Below are 12622 nucleotides of genomic sequence, written 5' to 3' on the forward strand. Positions count from 1 at the left end.
TTTTATTCTGGGGCTCAAACATCGTTCCAACTTGGTCAACTATCGCCGCTGTGAGGGGGGCGATGACTTCAACAAACAAAAGTGTTGATTTTGGATTTATTTCTTTCATCTTTTTTCTACTCGGAACTGCCACCACACTGTCCACTGTCTGTAGTTTAGTTCCACGACAGTCCTGAACTAGTAGTGGCACAGAACCCAAGAGCAAATAATCAATAACTCACAAGAGATGACGGTGGAAGTTTAATCCATACTTAATCAAGACTTAAGGGCGCCCAACTAAGCTATTATGGTTGGGAATCTACTATTTCAGGTTTTAAGGCAGCACTCTGCAGCCAGTGGAAATAGTCAAATTGAAAACAATTCATTATTTTTGAAAAACCTCCTGTGCACCACTTCCTGGACTCGAAATACGCGTCTGGTCATTTGTTACGTTGTCGATGTGCTTGATTTTAGTTTATTCTTACACAATGTTTACATCGTCCAGCTAGGAGTTTGCGGGCATTCAGTAAAACCCCCCAATGACGGCAAACTCTTCAGAAAAGACAGAGCTGGTAGGCGCTCCTTCGCCGCCATGTTTGTTTTGGTATTTTCTGTGCATGCGTCCAGAATGCGCTGATGTCAGTTACAAAATGGCGGATAGTGAGCGGTTTGAAATCGATTTTGCGACATTTTCAATAGATTCTGAATGCCCTCAAACTGAGCATCGACAACAGATTTAGCCACTTGAGGCTCTACCTCCCACAAAGAAAAATATATCAATAGACGGCACTCTGCAAGATGGGGCTTCCGTTGCTCCATTTACCCTTGAGAAGTCAGCCACGGAGCCAGGCGGACATGCAAGGATGCTGCCACATGGAGCAAGATACACCGCCCGGTGGTGAGACGCATGCACGTTCCACATCCCAAGACGGGAACGTATTGGCAACACATACACCAGTGGCCCCACTATGCTGCTAGCATGTGGGAGATCAGTCAACTCAACACAAAAAAACTCCATATTCATAAGATATCGTCAGGTCCGTAGCTGGTGGTCTGCAACTAATGATAGTAGTATAGTATTTGTACTGTATTACCTACAAATACAATGGCGAGCTTTTCTCCAGGCGTCAACATAAAATTATAGCACTGACTTTTCATTCTCGCGTTAAATTCTGCAGACTCATGGGATTTTAGTAATTTAGATGGATGAGGCATGCCAATCAGAGCATGCTGTTCAGTATCTTGAGCTCAGCGAATTAGCATCAGCGAGCTTAGCATCCAGTTCTGCTCACATCTGTGTCAAGCCCTGCAGTGCTTTTGCATTTTGTGTCAAATCGTGAATCTGATTGAAGCCCTATAGTGACGGGTTGATGTTCAGCACCTTCTACATGCGCTAACAGAAGGAAGGGCATTGGATGGGTGTCAAGATACTACTTTTGAGGTTCTATATAGAAAAAAAAAGCATTCTACAGAACTAAAAAAAACAGGAAATAACTTCTGATCTTGGATTAATGACAAGACCAACAGAAGCAAACGTGTTAGAAAATCGGAAGACAATGAAGCTCACCAGCTCTGGTGGAATACGACCAACTGGCAGCTAAGGAATGCAGAACAACTTTAGTACTAACTGAATCTCTTCCAACAGCAACCAATCCAGAGTGCTACAGAAGGTCTTAAACTCCTTGATGGCACCTGCCATTCCTTTTTCCATAGATGGGTCCACGGAACTGAGTGGCAAATACATTTGAATTTTTTTAGTCAACAATGTCGTCAGGATTCACAAACAAATTATCCCAGTTTTTCTTAGCAGGACTCCCTAAATTTTCAATTATTTGTGCCTGTATGATACGACTTGTTTCACTGGTTTCCTTGAAAAGTTTCCACCTGGTAATGGTATGAAAGTGTGCTGTTATTGATGGGATATCTGACACTAAACTAACTCATTACCTTTCAATCTGAGGGCTATTTGGATTTTTATTTTTATTTTTTTTGACACGAAGCTCACCGCCCGATCCCCAGTGCCGCGCAGTGAACTGCGCTGTGGAGTGGAGGATCACACAGCATTTGCCGAATGTGGGCAAAATATCTTATCAGGGATCAAAATTCAAGTGGTTTGTTTATTTAATCAGGCGGCAAGCCTTTATATGTAAGTGTGAAACATATAAAGGCTTGAAAAGTGTGAAAATCTAAAAACCATCACAGATAAACAGGTCATAAAACTGTATGCTTATCTTGCATAAATATATATATAAAAAAAGATGAAGAACACTGTCGACACGATAGCAAGCAGTAAGAAAAATAATCATTGTTCATTTAATTTTGTATTAATCAGGGCCAAGTAAAGCAACTGCCCAGGAGACCTCATCTGAAAATGAAAACTGTGGCAACAGCTACTGAGTTCATCTCTGTTAGTGTTCATTATTTATTTATAGATGTTTGTTTATTTGTTCTTTATTATGTGCAAAAAGATGTTTATAGCTTCTTTCTTACAAAAAAGTTGTCAGTCGTTGTCATGGTGTGTCAGGAAGGGATTGGGGCGGAGTTATAGACTGGAGGCGCGTTTCCAAATCCTCGCTGAAAGCCTGGCTGAGGGGGGGCACAAGGGCAAATCATTCTTCCCTGTATGCCAGATCGACACATTGTAATGTAATGAGATAAATTGATGCAGACATTGATGTGAATCTGGATTTAACTACTGAACTTTAAAAAGAAAAAAAGAGAAAAAAAACTGTAACTGTAACTACACTCAGGAGGCCAGTGTGGCTCCCTTTCGGGACTCCACCTTTGAAGGTAGAACTTAAATGGACCTTAAGGAGGAACCTACAAGCTGAGTCCAGTCGATCATCTAAACCATTGCAAAACTGTATTTGGGATATTGAATGATCGTGGTGGTTCACACAGTTTGAACCAGATATTTCTTGTTTTATAAACATGCACTGTTGGAGTCCACTCTGGAAGGGAAAGGTTGGTGGGGAGTATATAGTAAAAGTGAATGTGGAATCTTTTCGTCTTTGTCAGAGCTGGAAAAGGGGAGAGACGTCTCATTTCTGCCTTAAAAGCACTCAAAACATCAAGGTCACCTCATGGCCACATCTGTGAAATGAGAGAATGGCTGTGGAACTAAGAGTCCAGTGACAGGGAACATGAGCAAGCACTATCGTCTCTCGCACATTTAGCACAGGAGGGAGGATGGTGGACTGGCATCAGATCGAAAAGGTTCAAAGGTATAAATGAGGATGGGACACACAAAAATGTGGCCCGGTTTCACCTGGCACAAAAGAGCTTTATTTTATGCCACAACATGGCAAAAAAAATCTATGAAATATACAAATACAACTTATATTGGACATTATTTTCCTTGATATGTTGGCCAGAACATTCAATTCAATAGTGACAATAATAAGATGTTAACATACAATGTATATACATGTTAACGTTGTAGATATTGACACAATTTCCGTCTTTAACCAGAGTTCAGTGATAAAAGACAAAAACAATTCTTCACTAGTGCTCATCTTCTTGGGGCTTTTGAACTGTCTTTAATTTTGGAAACTTGTTTTCACAATACTTTAGAGTGGAAAGTCCTTTTCTCTCAACACAGCTTGGAAATCTCTGAGTTGGTGCAGTTTTGTTGCATTTTCGAGACCATTTGCAGTAGCTTTACAATGGTGACAAGAAACCAGTTTCTGCGCTGGTGTCATCTTTGAGGTTCATATACTGCTACAGCAACTATATCAAGAGCTTAGTAGGGCTGGCAGCCCCAGCATGAGGAGGAGCTAAGGTAATGGACGATGAAGGCAGACATTAGAGACATTCGGGCTGTGATTGTATTAAAAAATAAAAACAAGAATCTGCTCAAAATGTCACACTCACCTCATGTCAAATGCTTCATAGTGCTCTTGAATGAGCAATACTACTACTGACATATTCTTGTCATAGAAGAAAAAAAAATCACTGCAGAACCTTTGATATACTATTTAATAAATCATTTACTCTTACTGGCAGATATGTATATAATGGATCTCTCATTCTTTGTTAAAGAGTTCATTGTTCATCTTTGCTTTATGGCTTTATGGACAACACGAAACAGCCTTGGCTTTAATAGACTCAATTGTGAAGTGACTTTTGACCATTCTAACTGGTTGCTGAAGGAGTGAAAGTTGCTTTTTCTTTCCTATGTTCTGTAAAAGAGAGATAAAACTGCTTAACTGTGCAAACAGTAGTGGAGTTTTATTTCTAAACTACGCACAGCTTCAATGTCATGTGTTGACAGCTTTGATGAAATTTCATCTTCTTACAAAGGTTAATCGCAACAAAGCATTTAATTAGCTGAAGACTGATATAATCTTTACTTTTCTATTTTCAAGCTTGTCATTAATCATTCAATATCACTTTAATTATAATCAAATAGCTTTCAAGGCTGTTTCAAGTCATGATTCAAGCTGCAATTTGGATAAGTCAACTCACTGTAGTACAGTCGAGTTAGCCTTGTTAATGTCTTTTACTAAAGGTTTGTGCATAACAAAACATGAGCAAACTTTAGCTCACACTAAAATGCACAAAGCACATCATGCAATGGTTTAAAACTGCACGAAAATAGCCAGAATTAATCTGCAATTTGTGGCATCTACATGAAGGGAAGGGTGGGTGATATAGACTAAAAAAAAATCCCAATAAATTCTGCCATTCTGATGATAACGACACAAATTCATGATGAATAAAGTATAATTGTGTTTGACTCACTGCACTACTCAGGCTATGTGAGACAGTGAGTGTGCTAAGATGTTTGGCGCAACGTTGGCTGGTGAAAGACATGCCAGAGGTTTGGAGTTCATATTTCCTGTTTTCCTTGTTTTGACAGAATGATGTGTCATAACCAACCCACACTGTTTATCAGCACCTACTTGTCATTATCGGTCAGTATTTTGCATTGACAATATGCTTCCCCCAGACTCTCCACACTGCTCTGTATAGGTGTTGGCTGCATGGCGGTGCAGAGACCACGGAGCACCTCCATCATCGTAACATATATGGATATTCCCTAATCACGTATATGCCAACAAGGATATTACAGAGTCATTCCATTTGCCTCCCATCCATTCATGCATTAGATCAGATTATTATTTTGTTTATCATGGTCAGTTGAAGCTCCACTAGACGAACGGCCAGGGACACCCCAGTGACTGTTTCACTACAACTAGACCTCAACCCCCGGCATGCAATCCCCTTAAAGTACACAGTACACAGAAAGTAGCATCGATCCTGAAGGAACAGAAAGCTACTATAAAGGACAGAAAAGTTACTGTCTTAAACTGGAGGTCCTGGAAGTGATGTCTTCCTGCTGAGTACAAAAGGTACCCAGCCTAATAAAAAATACATGCAGCCCACCGTGTACATCTTTAAAGACAGTTTCACTGACCTTGTCAAATAGTAATGATCTTCACACTTTGTGGTTTTTGAAACCAGATCTTATGTAAGTCATTCACCCATGTCAGTCACTTTTGGCACAGCAGGCAAAGAACAATGGAGATGGGAAACAGGTACAATGGCTCTTGGAGGAATTCACTTTAAAAAAAAAAAGAAGAGACGTCTCAGACATCTAATGAGCTGGACGTGTTTCTTTAGCTAGCTATTTTTGCCACGACACACAGAAGAGCAGCTGAATCAGATGATATAGTGGAAGATAATCCTTAAGGGCCTCTGAGTAGAACGAAGCATTTATGAGTGCTATGAACTGCCTCTGTTTTGGTTTCAAGTTTAGCGGAAAAAAAGGCTAAAAAAAACAGTTATTGATTTATTCTGAAGGGGGCTGAAAACACAATCATTACAGTATTGTTTGGCTGCTCATGGCACAAGGTTGTTTACGAAAAGTGTGCCTTGTCTTAGCACTTTAGCTTTGTGTAAAAAAAAAAAAAATCGTCCATTGTGATTGATGTGTGTCTACAAAAGAAAGTTTGTTTTCAATAGGCATGTGTGTGACCTGCCAAAGTGAGGAGACTGTACAGGTTGTTTCGGTCACATTCTATACACTATACACTGACGCGCAGACTCTCACTCTAGTGAGAATAAAGCACTGGTCACATGTGCAAATTTTCCCACACACACGCCGTCGGGGCAAACAAGTTTCTAACTTGACCCCAAACCTTCCTGGCAGAATGATATGTGACCTTTTCTTGCCTGACCTCCAACGCCACAGACTGTCTGCACCATATAGCTAACAGAGCTCGTTTCTAACAAGGTGTATCACTTGAAACTATTATTCACACCCGTAGGACATCAAGGTTTGCTTCGCTGCTTTGGGCTTTTGAACAAAAAAATAAAACTTTTGTGATGAGGCAAGTTAATGAATGCGAGATTTGTCTGGAAAATGCCCAATACGAGAATAAAATGATGCAGAAGAAAGTGCATTAGGAACTATATGCCAACCATAACACAGTGCCAGCCAGACTGAGTAGAGAAAATGGTTTTCGAGGCAAGGAAAACATTTCCAGGATAGGAATCTGTCTACTTTTCAGAAGGAAAGGAAAAGACTTAGTGTAATGTTTGATGAACCACTATACATCAAAAAAATGATACACCAGAATATTGATTTTCATAGTAATAATTTCAAAACATGCCATACAATATACCACAGAAACTGGTTACATTTTCTCTCTGACGTCATATATTTTGGTACAAATGCACAGGTATCAAATTTCAAGTAACTGGTATTGAAATTTAATCTTTTCTTTTTGTTTTTGCTGAAACTTCCTGTGAACCTCTTCTGTGACCTTCTGGCGTGTCTCTCCAGCATCCACAAAGGATGTGTTGAAATATAATTGTTAAATAGATGTAGAGCTACGCAAATCAGTGTTTCACATCTCTCAAATAATACTGTTGTGCGCAGTGACATTTGGCTTCGTGGTGGCGAGCAAGAGAGTTGATGGAGATATTGTGGATCTAGCAAGAACGACATCTGTCGCCGTTGTTGTGACGTGACAATTTTTGTTTTTTTGGCAGAAAGTAGGCGGGACCGTTTTTGGCAGCAGTCCTTGCATTTGCTGAATGTGATGGATCGCTCAATATAACAAGACCAATCCTGACTACGAGCCTTGGTATGCATAAACGTCATTTTTGAGAGTTTTCTGTGTAAAAAAATGGTTAACTACAACAATAATGAACCAGATGCCCCTCAATGCTCTGTGATGTTGGCCGTCACACACAGCACAGATGGAGAACTCGGTGCAATGTCATGGGCTGATCATAGTGACTAATATGAAACAGTGCTGTGTCGCTAAAGCAGAGATGGAGAGTCTTTGCGGGAATAGTAGCCTACATACCAGCGCATATTTGAATTGATGAAATGCCATTAGAACCGAGATAGACATTTTTCAATCATACATGTGATCTACATTGTCATATCGGCCACAACTAGATTGATAAATGAATTGCAAAATTCAGACATATTCTTCGAGATATAAAGTTAGTAATATATCCGACCATCATATGTTACAGTGACAGTTGGAGAAAAAGCTTAGATAGTGAAAGAGTAAAAGTGGTCCCCTTTGAGGTTTAACACGTGCTGAAGCATTTCCTTTATTATTATTGCGCATAAAATGAAGCCTTTTTCAGGCTTATTGTCTTATGCACCATCGGAGACTGAGGCCTTGTCTTGCGAAACACTTGAAGCATCACTGAGCATCACATTGAACTGCAGCTCATTTTTCTCACCTTGTTTTACTGAGCTTTGATCGGGCACGCATGAACGATTATTGTCTCGTGTTCAGGAAGAGTGCTGATGGACGCTGAGCCATGACCCACTGTCTTCTGGGTTTCATCAGCTGTGTAATTTACCTGGAAAAAGAAGAGACAGAACATGGCAGGATGCTGTCTTGGTTGTTGAGACGCTGGAGTGCATATCGTCAAGCTTTATAACCAGATGGGAGTGAAAGTTAGATCGCACAACGTAGTTGAGTAGCTTGTATTTTGGAGTTTGTATAAGGGTTGTGTTTGTATAATGTGTGCCAGAAAACCTTCCTGTGAAATCATTGAGTTGTAATTCAGCTTTCATGTGACAGTTCTCACGTGGGAATAGTGATGATAACTCATGACTGACTCTGCTTAGGAGTCAGACGTTTTCTGAAACTTTTTTTTTTTTTTTTTTAGGTAAAGAGAATGCGGTTTTGCAGTGGTGTTCATTCTGTGGGCATAAGTGGAAACTCCACATTTCACACTCCACGTTGCACAGCAGGAGGCCACTCTGGAAATAGAATACAATATTATACATGGTGGGCTCTTCAGTGAGGAACCGTAGCATGCCATGTGGCAGAGTAAGCATGGAAAATATTGGGAAAAAAATGGCACAGCTGACTGATGTTGCTATGGCAAACAACTGGGTGCAGATACAGTAAAACGTGCACGTAAATGTAAGAAAATGACTCATTCTAGATCGATTTCACCAACCATAATGTCCAAGAACCTCAAAAGACCATAATACTGATATAAAAGTGGAATTTATGACATTCAGACTCACTGGTCAAAAGGAAATCATTTAATGCTCACAAATTGCCATTTACTTCTGATAAATAAAACGGCCAGACGATCTCGGATCAGAGAGGAGCAACACAGCCCTCAATCTGTTTAGTCTCTCCTTAATCTGGACATCACACTGATGTCATCACAGAGAGATGGCTGGCACTGGATGAAGCTCAAAGATGTTTTTTATTTTTTTATTTTTTGGATGTCTGTTTTTAAACAAGCAGAAACCGGAGTTCTTGAAGGACTGAATCAATAGCTAAGGACACATGCGCATGGACTGCTATAATGATACTGACATTAAATCTATATATTTGTTTCTAATCAATTACAATTCATTTTGTTTTCCAAGGCAATATAATAAATAATAATAAAATAAAAAAATCAGGACTTCAGCACAACTGAATGGGGTCACTACATCGGAATCATCATCATGGTTTGTCGGAAATACCATGGTTCTACCCTGCTTGAGCCTCACACTCACACACGTACTGTACTTATTTGGTTAGTTGTACTCAGTATAGTTATTCATCTTCATCAATCCAATGACAATCCAATGACAAGACAACGTTTGCACACAAAACAGATATCAGCAGTTATATACACACCAGAGCTGTCGTGGTATACTGGTATTGACAATAATTCTGACATAAAAAAAATAAAAATAAAAATGATATTGTGTTAAAAAGCACATATGACGGTGCAAAGTCAGGTTTGGTCTGGAGTAGCATTAGTTTGAAATCACTGTGTAATGAGGCACAGATCAGATGAGAGTGCACTGAATGCAGCATGTAACAATGCATAACAATGATATGTGATGTATGACATGATAAAGTTTAATTTAAGTAATGAAAAAATATTAGGTAATGTTGGTGATGTGGCACATTGGAAATGCTTTAGACAAACATTAGACAAGATCATCCTTTATCTATTCAGTGAATTAATGTAGTCACATTGGTGTTTACCAGCACATGGATGATGCAGCCACGGTGGCCTGAGTTGAAGCTCCTATCAAAAGAGGGAAACTCACCTCCTCTTCAACTCACTCAGATTCTGATTGTCTCTCAGGTTAGTCAAATCCCACTGGAAACTGACACTTAACTCTGTTAATCTGCTGAGACAAGACTCTGCAGCACATAGATTTCCTGCTCTGTTGTAAGCTTTCTGTTAAGACCCAAGTCCTTGACAACATATAGACACAAAGACAAGCTGGAAAACTAATTGCTGTGTCATCAACACTGTGGCAGGAGTTATTCACTCATGGCACAGAAGAACTGCCCTGGTTACATGAAGCTTAACCAAGTGGGTTACAGTTTTATTTTATCACTAAAATAGTATGGAATATTACTATGTATATAATATCTGTAATATTATATACATTTGTTTGTTATTAATATTAACTTACATGCATCACCTGGTTTTATGTGTTCGCTACATTTGAGCATTAACAGTAAAAAAACTGTTCAGTCTGGTCCGGGCTCTTCTCGGTTCCCATATTCTATTCCTGGCCTCTTCAGTATGAACATTCACTGCCATGAATGAGCTCTGCTTCTCGAGATGAAGCGGCATCACTGCTGCCTTAAAGCAGCACGGTGATCATGTAGGTCTGCTGGAGAAAGTTGCTTTGTTTTTGTTTTTTTTTATAGTTATAGCTATAGCCATACTAAGTGATTTATGACTGTTCAAAATGATAACAAAATATGTAAAAAAAAAAAAAGTCAAAAATTTTCATTTATGTCAAAATGTTGCATTGTGCTGCTTTAAGAATCAATTTCAAATGCATTTATTAGAGACATGCATTCACATTCTATACAACTGCAGAAGGGACACTTCAGGTTAATAGTAGTCCTAATAACCTGGCTGAGGTTGGTGTGGTCAGGGATCATCTGCTTCTGATGCAGGTCAGCAACTTCTCCCAAATGACCACAGCTGATTTTCTTGGAGATTAAATCCCTTAACTGCTGACTCCTGGCCCAGCAGATGCAATTGCAGAAATAGAGAAGCAATTTGAGCAAGAGTCACCGATTGTTAGTGAGACCACTACATGAACGCAAGCCTTGTGTACAGTTGAGAGCAAATTATGGGGCTTGAAAGGGAACGGGATCCCTTGCCATTATAATGCTGTTTACATCAGAAATGTATGTGATGGTGTCAGGGAGCAACATAAGGAACTCATGGAAAATTACATTCCAAATCTATTGCACTGCAGAACAACGTAAAACCACAGCTTTGACACTTGCACATCAGAACGCTCTTCCTGCGTCTCTGCAGCGTGATGTATGACAAGGAGCACTTGTTTCCATCACCAACAAGCAGCTATCACTGCAGTTGTGACTCAGAATGCCGGCTGAGCTTCTGCTCCTCTGAGGTTCTGATGCTGGATACCATGCCGCTGTTGTACTGAGTCGGGAGCTAACAGTGGCTAATATTAGCATCCAACACGCCGTGTAAACAGAGCTCTCTCGCTGACAGACAGAGCCTCGCGCTACTCTGTGTAGCGGGCTCACCGTGCCTTCCGGACGAGGCGTGGTGCAGTGTTTGGGTGCATCGGGACAGAATGAGAGAAGTTGGGGAGACGGGTGTCTTTTTCATAATCTGAGGAAGACACAATCGTAATCCCGATAACAAATCGATTAATTGACCAGCCCTAGCGTGTCCTTCCTTTTCCCGCTGAAGCAGGCTCAGCTGACACACACAGACCTGACCTCAATTTGCCAATCCTGCTCCCGCTATTTGAACACCTGCCACCAGACAGCCGGCGTCAGTTCGTTGTTTCTCTTCGCTCAGATATGACCCTCCGTGCTCGTGTTCTGGACTTTTTTTCCCCAAGCGCTTTGTGTTGTGAGTTTTCTGACCATTTGAGGATTGAGGATTATTTGGACTTGTTACTGGTCTCTCGTTTCTTGTTTGTGCATTGGGACACTTGTTGATTTTGTTTTGTGGTCTCTCCCTCTAGTGTCGAGGTCGAGTATTGCTTTAGTTCTCTCTGTGAGTTTTCAGTTTTGTTTCTTTGTAATTTATTTTCCCTCTAGCGTCGTGTTTGTATTTTGTGCTAAATTTGTTGGACTTGATTCTGGTCTCAGTCTCCTTCCTGCTGCACTTGGGTCTCTCGTCTTAAAATCGTCACAGTTACATATTCTCATACATTTTTAAGTCGGTACACATAATTCATTGACCTTACCACAGCATAGCCAGCACCACTGCAGAGGTGGCTGATAGACTGATGCAGCTATTTTATGAACACAATCGTTCTTTTTTTCTCAAATTCAGTGGGTGCACCTTATATTTCAGTATCATTGGAAAATCATCTACCCATTTAGCATTCCTTATTTTAAAGTGTGGAGTAGTACTAATAACTATAATGCTAAAACAAAGCTTTCCCATGAATTAGCTTCTGGGAGGATGATGTCCATGGTAATAGCCTCAAAGCGTAGAACAATATTGAGTTGTCAGTTCCATCTCCCAGAGTGAGACTTCTCCATCAACATGAATCAACACTTCAGACAGAATTACATGACACGAGCTTAGTGGCGCTCTCGAACGTTTACATCGGTTATTGGTACCAGGTGCCTTCTAAAAAAGACTATTACTGCTCGAGGACCCCACAATCGTCGTTGAGTGCTAACCGATGATTCATTTTCCAAAGGTTAATTGTTTCTTGAAATTAAATCTGAAAATAGATGAGGGCTGTTTCACTCCCCTGAAACAGACTGTCGTGGCTCGTGTCGAGTCAAGAAAAGACTGACCTAAACATAATCTCATTGTTAATTAAAAAGCATCACTGAAAATTTCAGAAAATGTAACTGGATCTTTCACCCTGCTTAGGTCCCACACGAAAGAGAAAGTGTAATTACACAAATTCACAGTTGCACTTGACTTTTGGTTTGAGTGATATAATGTGACTATGCAGTGCAGATGATACATTGGCACGATATATATATATATATATATATATATATATATATATATATATATATATATATATATATATATATATACCTTTTCTTTTCTTGTACATAGTACTTCTATCTTCCACAATCCTTTGTCCGGCATATGTACAGTCTCTCATCCTCATTTCTCCAAACCGCCTGAGACTGTCCTCCCTAACGTTGCCCCCAACCTACCCATC

The 12622-nt window shown here is 40.0% G+C and overlaps 1 protein-coding gene across 2 annotated transcripts in view; it reads right to left on the bottom strand.

Annotated features, from left to right (window-relative positions):
• The window catches only part of LOC128770462 (alpha-1,3-mannosyl-glycoprotein 4-beta-N-acetylglucosaminyltransferase C-like), a 66539-nt gene that overhangs the window by 11968 nt on the left and 41949 nt on the right, over window positions 1-12622 (bottom strand). Inside the window, exon 4 of one of the 2 annotated variants that reach the window (XM_053884934.1) lies at window positions 7690-7812. The exons of the other annotated variant lie outside the window; for it this stretch is intronic. The gene's annotated coding sequence lies outside the window, so the exon portion shown is untranslated. The remainder of the gene's footprint in view (window positions 1-7689; window positions 7813-12622) is intronic. 2 annotated transcript variants of the gene reach the window in all.

Source organism: Synchiropus splendidus, chromosome 14 (genome assembly GCF_027744825.2).
Source record: "Synchiropus splendidus isolate RoL2022-P1 chromosome 14, RoL_Sspl_1.0, whole genome shotgun sequence".
NCBI lineage: Eukaryota > Metazoa > Chordata > Actinopteri > Syngnathiformes > Callionymidae > Synchiropus > Synchiropus splendidus.